Source organism: Macaca thibetana, chromosome 11 (genome assembly GCF_024542745.1).
Source record: "Macaca thibetana thibetana isolate TM-01 chromosome 11, ASM2454274v1, whole genome shotgun sequence".
Classification (NCBI taxonomy): domain Eukaryota; kingdom Metazoa; phylum Chordata; class Mammalia; order Primates; family Cercopithecidae; genus Macaca; species Macaca thibetana.
In genome coordinates, this window is record NC_065588.1 from 45,505,923 (window position 1) to 45,517,977 (window position 12,055).

Here is a 12,055-nt window from a genome sequence, read left to right on the forward strand (position 1 = left end):
TAGCTGGGACTATAGGTGTGCACCACCTGCCCGGCTAATTTTTGTATTTTTGGTAGAGACAGTGTTTCCCCATGTTGGCCAGGCTGGTCTCGAACTCCTGGCCTAAGTTATCTGCCTGCCTCAGCCTCCCAAAGTGCTGGGATTACTGATGTGAGCCACCATGCCCAACCCTGAGATGGCTTTTAAGGGGCCTGAGATGGCTTCTGAGGGGCTTGAGATGGAAGGAGAGGGCCTACCTAAGTAGCTTCAGAATGAAAAGACCAAGCCAGGATTAGAGGGTTAGAAATTTCAGCCCCATCCCCCAAGACCTCCAGGGAGGGAAGTGGTGACTGGAGATTGAGTTTGATCACCAAAAGGTCAAGCCTTAATTATGCTTATGTAGTGAAAACTCTGGCCAGGCACGGTGACTCACACCTGTAGTACCAGTACTTTGGGAGGCCAAGGCAACAGATCACCTGAGGTCAGGAGTTCGAGACCAGCCTGGCCAACATGGTGAAACCCCATCTCTACTAAAAATACAAAAATTAGCCGGGTGTGGTGTCAGGCACCTGTAATCCCAGCTACCCGGGAGGCTGAGGCAGGAGAATTGCTTGAACCTGGGAAGCAGAGGTTGCAGTGAGCTGAGATCTTCTCCCCCAGACTGGGGGACAAGAGCAAGACTTCGTCTCAAAAAAAAAAAAAAAAAAAGAAAGAAAAGAAAAGAAAGCTCCAGGAAACCCCCTAAATAACAGGGTATGGAAAGCTTCATAGTTGTTGAAAAAATTGGTGTTAGGAGGGTGCCAACCAGGAGAAGGCGTGGAAACTCCATAATTTCCTCTACCTTCTACCACCACCCAGGGCATACTTTTCTCTGTGCATCTCTTCCACTTAGCTGTTCCTGAGTTATATCCTTTACACATTGCTAAATGTAAGTAAAGTGTTTTCCTATATTCCGTGAATTGTTCTAATGCATTATTGAACCTGAGGGAGGTTGGCGGGTATTCTTGAATTTATAACTGTTCGGTGGCAAACAGGGACTTGTGACTGGTACTTAAAGTGGGGCAATTTTAGGGAATTGAGCCAAGAGAATCGAATTTAATTGTTTGACACCCAATTTGTGTTAGAGAATTGGAGAATTGGTGTTTAGTGTCAGAAAAAAACCTTACAGAATAGTTATGTATGGTACAGTGCACTCTTGACATAGCTAACGTCATCTTAGAAAAATACTCCATTTTGTATTTATATTTTTATTTTTATTTATTTATTTATTTTTGAGACAGAATCTCACTCTGTCTCCCAGGCTGGAGTGCAATGGCGTGATCTCAGCTCACTGCAACCTCCACCTCCCGGATTCAAGCAATTCTCCTGCCTTAGCCTCTTGAACAGCGTGCCACATGCCTGGCTAATTTTTGTATTTTTAGTAGAGATAGGGTTTCACCATGTTGGTCAGGCTGATCTCAAACTCCTGAACTCGTGATCTGCCCGCCTCGGCCTCCCAAAGTCCTGGGATTACAGGTGTGAGCCATTGCACATGGCCATTCATTTTTTTATTTTTATTTTTTTGAGACAGAGTTTCACTTTTGGTACCCAGGCTGGAGTGCAATGGCGTGATCTTGGCTCACTGCAACCTCTGCCTCCCAGGTTCAAGCAATTCTGCCTCAGCCTCCTGAGTAGCTGGGATTATGGGTGCCCGCAAAGACGACTAGCTAATTTTTTTTTGTATTTTTAGTAGAGATGGGAGTTCACCATGTTGGCCAGGCTGGTCTCAAACTCCTGACCTCAGGTGATCCACGTCCTCAGCATCCCAAAGTGCTGGGATTATAGGCATGAGCCACCGCTCCCAGCCTCCATTTTATATTTCTTTTTTTTTTTTTTTTTTGAGACGGAGTCTCGCTCTGTCGCCCGGGCTGGAATGCAGTGGCCGGATCTCAGCTCACTGCGAGCTCCGCCTGCCGGGTTTATGCCGTTCTGCCTCAGCCTCCCGAGTAGCTGGGACTACAGGCGCCCGCCACCTCACCCGGCTAGTTTTTTGTATTTTTTAGTAGAGACGGGGTTTCACCATGTTAGCCAGGATGGTCTCAATCTCCTGACCTCGTGATCCGCCCATCTCGGCCTCCCAAAGTGCTGGGATTACAGGCTTGAGCCACTGCGTCTGGCCCATTTTATATTTCATAGGGCATTTTGTCAACAAGGATGAGATGCTTTGCTTAATAAACAAAGTTTTTTAAAAGATGCATCCAGCCAATTAAGGACACAAGCATGCTCTTCCACTATCAGTTCTCACTAGAGGATTCTGTGACTATAAAAGATGAGGCCAACCGGACCCGATGGCTCACGCCTGTAATCCCAGCACTTTGGGAGGCCAAGGCAGGCGGATCACCTGAGGTCAGGAGTTTGAGACCAGACTGGCCAACATGGTGAAACCCTGTCTCTACTAAAAATACAAAAAATTAGCCGGACATGGTGGCCAAGTGCCTGTAATCCCAGCTACTCGGGAAGCTGAGGCAGGAGAATCCGTTGAACCAAGGAGACAGAGGTTACAGTGAGCCGAGATTGCGCCTCTGCACTCCAGCCTGGCAACAGAGTGAGATTCAGTCAAAATAAAATAAAATAAAATAAAATAAAATAAAATAGCCAGGCATGGGTGGCTTACGCCTGTAATCCCAACACTTTGGGAGGCTGAGACCGGTGGATCACCTGAGGTTAGGAGTTCGAGACCAACCTGGCCAACATGACAAAACCTGGTCTCTACTCAAAATCCAAAAAATTAGTCGGGCATGGCGGCGGGCACCCAGTAATCCCAGCAACTTGGGAGGCTGAGGCAGGAGAATCGCTTGAACCCGGGAGGCAGAGGTTGCAGTGAGCCAAGATCGCGTCATTGCACTCCAACATGGGCAACGAGCAAAACTCCGTCTCAAAAAAAAAAAAAAAAGATGTGACCTTCAGCAGCTTGAAATGGTCATCTTAACTGACATTGTCTCGCGGTCAGTCACTGGTGATAAGAACTTGGCATCTGCCTCTGAAGGCTCTGCCACATCAAAGACTCTTCCTCGAAAGACTGACAGACCAACTGGCCCAAAACAGAACTCCTTTTCTTCTTTGCTCCCCCTGGACTGGTTATTTAACCCTTTCTCCTATCTCTTTCTCCTCTTGATGTTAAATGTTACTTTATCGTGGAATGTTTAACTTGTAACATTTATATATTGATTAATTTTACTATTATATATGGTTTACAATATTGACTGGTTTGTGTGCACACAGCTCTGACTACTGAGTGAACAAGAAGTACTGTTAGCCGTGGCAGGTATCCAGATCATCAGCAGCGAATCCATACAGGCCTGAAGCAACCTCAATTCTTACCTCCTCAGAAGAAAGAATTCTACTGAGGGGCATAAGGCAGAAGAAGAAACCGAGGCAAGTTTTAAAGCAGGAGTAAAAGTTTATTAAAAAGCTTTACACCAGGAACGAAAGGAAGGAAAGAACACTTGGAAGAGACCCAAGTGGGCAACTTGAAGGAGAAGTGCCCCATTTCACCTTGGACCTAGGATTTTTTATTTATTTATTTATTTATTTATTGAGACAGGGTCTCACTCTGTCATCTAGACTGGACTGCAGTGGAGCGATCTCAGCTCACTGTAACCTCTGCCTCCCAGGCTCAAGCGATTCTCCTGCCTCAGTGTCACGAGTAGCTGGGATTACAGGGCACACACCACTACCACCTGGCTAATCTTTCTATTTTTATTTTATTTTATTTTATTTATTTATTTATTTTGAGACGGAGTCTCGCTCTGTTGCCCAGGCCGAGGTCCGGAGTTTGAGACCAACGTGTTAGCCAGGATGGTCTCGATCTCCTGACCTCGTGATCTGCCCGCCTCGGCCTCCCAAAGTGCTGGAATTAGACCGTGCCCGGCCTAATTTTTGTTTTTTTTTTTTTGGTTTTTTTTTTTTTGAGACAGAGTCTCACTCTGTCACCCAGGCTGGAGTGCAGTGGCACGATGTTGGCTCACTGCAAGCTCCACCTCCCGGGTTCACACCATTCTTCTGCCTCAGTCTCCTGAGTAGCTGGGACTACAGGCACCTGCCACCATGCCCAGCTAATTTTTTGTATTTTTAGTAGAGACGGGGTTTCTCTACTAAAGCGATGGTGTTAGCCAGGTTGGTCTCCATCTCCTGACCTCGTGGTCCGCTCGCCTCTGCCTCCCAAAGTGCTGGGATTACAGGCGTGAGCCACTGCGCCCGGCCCTAATTTTTGTATTTTTAATAGAGATAGGGCTTTACCATATTGGCCAGGCTGGTATTGAACTCCTGACCTCAAATAATCCACCCTCCTTGGCCTCCCAAAGTGCTGGCATTACAGGCATGAGCCACTGCGCCCGGTCCAGACCTAAGATTTTATATGCTGGCCTACTTCTAGTGTTTCGTGCCCCTTTCCCTTTTTTCTTCCCTTAGGGTGAGCTGCCCACATGCACGGTGGCCTACTAGCGCCTGGGAGGTGAGCATGCGCAGTGTGTTTACTGGAGTTGTAAACATACTTACCTGTGGTTTTCTTCCCTTTTCTGGTGGAATGCTCTGGAAGGTCATACGCCTCCATTTTGCCTCTTCATGTGCATGCTTGAGGCCACTCGCCCAGTTCCTTAGATCTTATGGAAGCTGCTGATTACCAATTTCAGGTGTTTATCTGTTGGGAAACTGCCTCTCCCTGGTACTGGCTGTGACCAATTATTTTAGATAGGTAGTGTGACAACTGCCTGACCATTGGTCACCTGACATTCCTGGTGGGTGCAGGGAGCCCTCTCCTGCCCTGCTCATGCCTGACTAGCTACCTACTGTAACAGTACTGAGGAGATTGCCTCCTTGGGAACTCCATGTAGCTCCTGGCTTTTGTGATCGCAATAGCATAAATAAAAACCTGACACTGTAGAAACACACAAACATGCAAGGACCTGCTTATCTCTAACCTTGCACCACTCACTGAGGCAGGAGAATAGGGCCTAGAGGCAGGGAACCTAAGGACTTCGTAGAACTGAATCAAATGAAAACACTTCAGCTATGAAAAAAAATATCCTCTTCATTTACATAGGGTGTATACCAAGTAACCAATGGGAACCTCTAGAGAGTTATTTAAACCCCAGAAAATTCTTTTTTATTTATTTATTTTTTGTTGTTGTTGGTTTTTGAGACAGTCTCGCTCTGACTCCTAGGCTGGAGTGCAATGGCGCCATCTCATCTCACTGCACCCTCCGCCTCCTGGGTTCAAGAGATTCTCCTGCCTCAGCCTCCTGAGTAACTGGGGTTACAGGTGCCTGCCATAGGCCATGCCTGGCTAATTTTTGTATTTTTCAGTAGAGACAGGGTTTCTCTGTGTTGGTGAGTCTGGCCTTGAATTCCCGACCTCAGGTGATCCGCCCGCCTTGACCTCCCAAAGTGCTGGGATTACAGGTGTGAGCCACCACACCCTAAACCCCAGAAAATTCTGTAACTGAGCTCTTGAGCCCGTGTTCGGCCTGCTCCCACCCTGTGGAGTGTACTTTCATTTTCAACAAATCTCTGCTTTTGTTGCTTCATTCTTTCCTTACTTTGTACATTTTGTCCAATTCTTTGTTCAAGATGCCAAGGACCTGGACACCCTCCACTGGTAACATCATGACATGTATGCAAAAATTGTCTGCAAAATTTACATATAAACGATTAGAATTTAAGAGTTCTCAAAACCCATTTTAGACAGGGTTTCACCATGTTGGCCAGGCTAGTCTCAAACTCCTGACCTCAGGTGATCTGCCCACCTTGGCCTCCCAAAGTGCTGGAATTACAGGTGTGAGCCACCATACCTGGCAGGGAACTTCATTATTTAAAGGGGAAAGAGCAAGCAGGAGGGGGAAAAAGGTAGGCAGGGTAGGTAGTGAAGCAAATGGTTATATTCTTGTGAGGCTCTGATTAGCCTCAGTAAATTGACATTTTACATATGAAAAGGGAGTAGAAGAAATGAGGCTATGACACAGGATTGTGAAATTACAGCTATCTGGCAACAAAAGGAATGCAGTAATTCAGCTCTCAAGCTTAACTTCCCTTTGGCATAGTGAGTTTGGGGTCCCAAGATTCTATTTTCTTTCACACTAACACCAACAACAATAACAACAACAAAAGAACAAGACATCTGCAAGAAAATAGTGTCTTTATTGAGAGAGATTATGATTAATATATTGAGAGATATATCACATGTAGTATTTGGAAGTATCAGATTACAAAGATGCTAATTCTACTTAAATTGCCTTATAAATTCAGTGCACTGGGAAGGTGGAGTAGACATACTTCCCAAATTCCTGCTACTAAATACAACTAAAAACCCTGGACATTGTATATAAAACAAACATAAGAAGACTGAAAGAAAAGCCGGGCATGATGGTTCACACCTGTAATCCCAGCACTTTTTTTTTTTTTTTTTTTTGAGATGGAGTCTTGCTCTGTCACCCAGGCTGGAGTGCAATGGCCGGATCTCAGCTCACTGCAAGCTCCGCCTCCCGGGTTCACGCCATTCTCCTGCCTCAGCCTCCGGAGTAGCTAGGACTACAGGCGTCCGCCACCACGCCCAGCTAGTTTTTTGTATTTTTTTTAGTAGAGACGGGGTTTCACCATGTTAGCCAGGATGGTCTCGATCTCCTGATCTCGTGATCTGCCCGTCTCGGCCTCCCAAAGTGCTGGGATTACAGGCTTGAGCCACCACGCCCGGCCAATCCCAGCACTTTGAAAGACTGAGGCAGGTGGATCTCTTGAGGTAAGTAGTTAAAAGACCAGCCTGGCCAATATGGTGAAACCCCATCTCTACTAAAAATACAAAAATTAGCCATACGTGGTGGCGTGTGCCTGTAATTCCAGCTACTCAGGAGGCTGAGGCAGAAGAATTGCTTAAACCCAGGAGGTGGAGGTTGCAATGAGCCAAGATCGCACCACTGCACTCCAGCCTGGGCAACAGAGTGAGACTCTGTCTCAAAAAGAAAAAAGAAGAAGACTGAAAGATGGAGAGAAGGCAGCAGACAAGCTAAGGATCTTGGGGATCCAAGGAACAACACGGTGATGAGTTTCCTAGGTTTTCTTTCTACCTTACGTCTGGAAGCCTTGGAACTGAAGAAGCTGACAATCCAAAAATGCCAAAGGGTGAGACAAAAAACGAAAACCTGCTCACTAGCCAAAGAACCAGGAAAGGTACAATCTAGCAAGACAGCAAACTTTATATAACAACTCCTGTACTCCAGCCAAGTGCTACAGAAAGAACTGTGACCCCACCCCTACCTATATCACCAAGACTTGAGTAGGGAGCCTAGACTTCCACCCTCGCTAGGCTATAACAAGGTGCTCCAAAGGACAGTCTTTTCAACAAATGGTGCTGGGACAACTGGATATTCACATGCAAAGGAATGTAGTTGGACTCTGCTGTGTGAATAGTGTCCCCCTATCCAACATTGAGTGTCCACTTACAACCTCAGAATATGGCCCTCTTTAGACATAGAATATTTGCAAATGTAGTTAGTTAAGATGGGGAAATACTGGATTAGAGTGGGCCCTAAATCTAACGACCGTCCTTATAAGAAGGCCGTGTGAAGACATAGACACATAGCGAGAATGCCTGGTAACAACACAGGCAGAAATTGTAGTGGTGTTTACAAGGTAAGTAAGGAATGCCAAGGATTGTCAGCACCAGCAGAAGCTAGAAGAGAGGCATGGGACGGATTCTCCCTCAGAACCTCCAGAAGGAACCAAACTTGCCAAAGCCTTGATTTCAGACTTCTAGCCTACAGAACTATGAGGCAGTACATTTCTTTTGTTTTAAGCCACTCAATTTGTGGTTTAAAAGCAGCTCTAAGAAACTAATAGAGACTCCTACCTCACACCATACACAAAAATTAAAATGGATCAAAGACCTAAATATATGAGCTAAAACTATAAAACTCAGAAGAAAGCAGAGATAAATTTTTATTACTTTTGATTAGGCAATGCTTTTTTAGATATGACACCACAAGCACAAGCAACAAAAGAAAAAACATGGTAAGTCAAACTTTTTTTTTTTTAGACGGATTTTCGCTCTTGTTGCCCAGGCTGAAGTGCAGTGGTGCGATCTCAGCTCACTGCAACCTCCACCTCCTGGGTTCAAGCAATTCTGCTGCCTCAGCCTCCCGAGTAGCTGAGATTATAGGCATGCACCACCGTGCCCAGCTAATTTTTTTTTTTTTTTCGAAACAGAGTCTCGCTTTTTCACCCAGGCTGGAGTGCAATGGCATGATCTCGGCTCCCTGCAACCTCTGTCCCCTGGGTTCAAGTGATTGTCCTGCCTCAGCCTCCTGAGTAGCTGGGACTACAGATGCATGCCACCATGCCCAGCTAATTTTAAATTTTTTTGTAGATATGGGGTCTTGCTATGTTGCCCAGGCTGGTCTCAAACTCCTGGGCTCAAGTAATCCTACCACCTTGGCCTCACAAAGTGCTGGGATTACAGGTGGGAGCCACCATGCATGGCCACAATATGCTTAAAATTACATTATTTAACACTACATATGTATATATCTCCACACATATACTATATATGTGTATTTATATATACACATATATATCCTGGGCTAAAGAGGTCCTCCCACCTCAGCCTCCTGAGTAGCTGGGAAGACAGGCAAAGCTACTTTTTTTCTTACGTTTTGTAGAGATATGGTCTCAGCTGGTCTTCAACTCCTGGCCTCAAGTGATCCTCCTGCCTCAGCTTTTACCCTATTTAAACTTAACTTGAAGAGTTTTAGATATCAACTTAAAAATGACTGGATTTACATAGTTTAATTTTTTTTTTTTTTTTTAGGTGATAAGCAAAAATGTAAAGAACACTGATACAGAGAAATGGTCACATAGGCCGGACGTGGTGGCCTATGCCTGTAATCCCAGCACTTTGGGAGGCCAAGGTGGGTGGATCATTTGTGGTCAGGAGTTTGAGACCAGCCTGGCCAACATGGTGAAACCCTGTCTCTACTAAAAGTACAAAAATTAGCCAGGCATGGTGGCAGGCACTTACAGGTGCCAGCTACTTGGGAGGCTGAGGCAGGAGAATTGCTTTTTTTTTTTTGAGACGAAGTCTTGCTCAATCGCCCAGGCTGGAGTGCAGTGGCGTGATCTCGGCTCACTGCAAGATCTGCCTCCCGGGTTCACGCCATTCTCCTGCCTCAGCCTCCCGGGTAGCTGGGACTACAGGCGCCTGCCACCGTGCCCAGCTAATTTTTTGCATTTTTAATAGAGACAGGGTTTCACCATGTTAGCCAGGATGGTCTCGATCTCCTGACCTCGTGATCCACCCGCCTTGGCCTCCCAAAGTGCTGGGATTACAGACGTGAGCCACCACGCCAGGCCGAGAATTGCTTTAACCCGGGAGGCAGAGGTTGCAGTGAGCCAAGGTTGAGCTACTGCACTGCAGCTTGGGCCACAGAGTGAGACTCCATCTAAAGAAAAAAAAAAAGAGAGAAATGGTCACATAATCCAATTCCATAAGAAAATATGTACACTCGGCCTGGCGCAGTGCCTCATACCTGTAATCCCAGCACTATGGGAGGCCGAGGCGGGTGGATCACGAGGTCAGGAGATAGAGACCATCCTGGCTAACACAGTGAAACCCCGTCTCTACTAAAAATACAAAAAAAGAAAAAAAAAATAGCCAGATGTGGTGGTGGGCACCTGTAGTCCCAACTACTCGGGAGGCTGAGGCAGGAGAATAGCATGAACTTGGGAGGTGGAACTTGCAGTGAGCCGAGATAGCGCTACTGCACTCCAGCCTGGGCAACAGAGTGAAACTCCATCTCAAAAAAAAAAAAAGAAAAAAAGAAAATAAAATATGTACACTCATCTAGTCTCATGACTTTAAATATCCGTATACTGGTAACTCCCAAATTTATATTTTCTACCCAGGCCTATTGTCTGAAACACGTATCCAGATGCCTACTCTACATCTCCGATTGGATGCCTAATAGGCATCCTAAATTTATCATGTCCAAAACAGAACTCTTGAACTCCACACCGCTCCACACACACATACAAACTGCTCCTTTCTTCTCCCAGGATTCTCCATCTGAGTAAATGTAACCTTTATTCACCTGGTTGCTTAGCCCAAAGACCTCTGAGTTATCCTTGACTTCTCTCTGTCACTCTCCTGCTCTGATATTTATCATCTAACGCATGAGCAAAACCTGTCAGCTCTACTTAACAAAACATAACCTGAGTGTCTGGCATCTTTCTCTCAGACACTAAAATAATCTACTTCTTACTGCTCTCCCTGTTCTATTCTTGCTGTCTCTTTTTAAAAGTGATCCTTTTTTTTTTTTTTCGAGACTGGAATTTTGCTCTTGTTGCCCAGGTTGGAGTGCAATGGCGCAATCTCCAACTCACTGCAGCCTCTGCCTCCTGGGTTCAAGTGATTCTCCTGCCTCAGCCTTCTGAGTAACTGAGATTACAGGTGCATGCCACCATGCCTGGCTTATTTTTGTGTTTTTTTTTTTTTTTTTTTTTTTTTTTTTGAGACGGAGTCTGGCTCTGTCGCCCAGGCTGGACTGCAGTGGCCGGATCTCAGCTCACTGCAAGCTCCGCCTCCCGGATTCCCGCCATTCTCCTGCCTCAGCCTCCCGAGTAGCTGGGACTACAGGCGCCCATCACCTCGCCCGGCTAGTTTTTTGTATTTTTTAGTAGAGAAGGGGTTTCACCGTGTTAGCCAGGATGGTCTCGATCTCCTGACCTCGTGATCCGCCCGTCTCGGCCTCCCAAAGTGCTGGGATTACAGGCTTGAGCCACCGCGCCCGGCCTGTTTGTTTTTTTTTTTTGAGACGAAGTCTCACTCTGTTGCCCAAGCTGGAGTGCAGTGGCGCAATCTCGGCTCACTGCAACCTACACCTCCTGGGTTCAAGTGATTCTCCAGCCTCAGCCTCCCAAGTAGCTGGGACTACAGGCACGCACCACCATGCCCAGATAATTTTTGTATTTTTAGTAGAGACAGGGTTTCACCATATTGCCCAGGCTGGTTTTGAACTCCTGACCTCAAGTGACCTGCCCGCCTTGGCCTCCCAAAGTGCTGGGATTACAGGCATGAGCCACCACGCCTGGCCTAGAAGTAAATCTTAATGACGTTGAGTTAGGCAAAGGCTTCTTAGATATGACACCAAAAGCATACGTAACAAAAGAAAAAACAGATATATTTGACTTCATCACAATTAAAAACTTCTTTGCTTCAAAGGACACACTATCAAGAAAGTAAAAAGACAACCCACAAAATGGAAGAAAATATTTGCAAATCATGTATCTGTAGTGTTATATATTGGTTTTCATCCATGGTTCTTGGCTCATAACTTCCATATCCATTGTTACAGTCTTTTGTTAGAATGTTGGGTATGTTGGGCCTCAGGGGAGGCCTCTGAACTTCTGCTTCTGCCCTCCGTTCATGCTCATCTTCCCTGACATTTTTTCTTTCTTTCTTTTTTTTAAGATAGGGTCTCACTCTGTCATCCAGACTGGAGGGCAATGTTGTGATCTCGGCTCACTGCAACCTCTGGCTCCTGGATTCAAGCAATTATCCTGCCTCAGCCTCCTGAGTAGCTGGGATTACAGGTGCGCACCACCACCCCTGGCTAATTTTGTGTGTATGTTTTTATTAGAGATGGGGGTTTCACTGTGTTGGCCAGGCTGGTCTCGAACTCCTGGCCTCAGGTGATCTGCCCACCTCAGTCTCCCAAAGTGTTGGGGTTACAGGTGTGAGCCACCAGGTCCAGCCAAATCTTTCCCCATCTTTCTGATTGTGGGTCTTTTTTTTTTTTTTTTTTTTTTGAGACGGAGTCTTGCTCTGTCGCCCAGGCTGGAGCCCAGTGGCCAGATCTCAGCTCATTGCAAGCTCCGCCTCCTGGGTTTACGCCATTCTCCTGCCTCAGCCTCCCGAGTAGCTGGGACTACAGGTGCCCGCCACCTCGCCCAGCTAGTTTTTTGTATTTTTTTTTTTTTAGTAGAGACGGGGTTTCACCGTGTTAGCCAGGATGGTCTCGATCTTCTGACCTCGTGATCCGCCCTTCTCGGC

The 12,055-nt window shown here is 46.2% G+C and overlaps 1 protein-coding gene and 1 long non-coding RNA gene across 3 annotated transcripts in view; one reads left to right on the plus strand and one right to left on the minus strand.

The window, feature by feature from the left end:
- The window catches only part of LOC126930847 (uncharacterized), a 28,105-nt gene extending 24,197 nt beyond the window's left edge, over positions 1-3,908 (plus strand). Inside the window, exon 3 of the long non-coding RNA XR_007717689.1 lies at positions 3,241-3,908. This is a non-coding gene — a long non-coding RNA (uncharacterized LOC126930847). The remainder of the gene's footprint in view (positions 1-3,240) is intronic.
- Positions 1-12,055, minus strand: part of LOC126930834 (tubulin alpha-1B chain) — a 284,282-nt gene that overhangs the window by 28,046 nt on the left and 244,181 nt on the right. The gene's annotated exons all lie outside the window — the stretch shown is intronic.